The following is a 545-nucleotide window of genomic DNA, read 5'->3' as shown; positions in this document are numbered from 1 at the left end:
TATGGCAAGAAAAACCATTTTTGCATTCGAAAACCATTTAAAATACCTATTTATCCATTTTACATTTAAAATGGATTCGAAAAACCTATTTTGCATTTTGCATTTTAAATACATTTTTTAAAAGTATTTTACAATTAGTATTTTAAATGGAATTCGAAAGGCATTTTACCCAGCCCTGCAGGTTCGCAGTTATCCAAGAAGACTAGAACTAAGGAGGATCAACTCGTGCCAATAGCGGTAGTGGGGGTGAGGCAAAAAGTGGCGACGGATAACTTCCCCCACTCTTGCGCTTCATTAGTCCTCTCTGTCGCTCTATATAGTCGTCGCTCTGTCGTTCTATAATCGTCACTTTGTCGCTCTTATATCGAACTTTCACACAATGCGCAGTGCCGCTGCACATCGTGTGAATAGCCGTGGACGTTTTTTGACTCACCCCCACCACGCGAGTTGATCCTCCTTAGTTCTAGTCTTCTTGCAGTTATCGTTCGTTGGTCCGTCGCGTTCGATTCGACTCAGTTCAAATCAGTTGATTCAACTACCGCGAA

This window comes from Mycetomoellerius zeteki, unplaced genomic scaffold, assembly GCF_001594055.1.
Source record: "Mycetomoellerius zeteki isolate Tzet28-1 unplaced genomic scaffold, Tzet1.0 scaffold62, whole genome shotgun sequence".
Lineage (NCBI taxonomy): Eukaryota > Metazoa > Arthropoda > Insecta > Hymenoptera > Formicidae > Mycetomoellerius > Mycetomoellerius zeteki.
The sequence above is the reverse complement of the archived record's forward strand: the minus strand, read 5'-3'. Positions refer to the sequence as shown.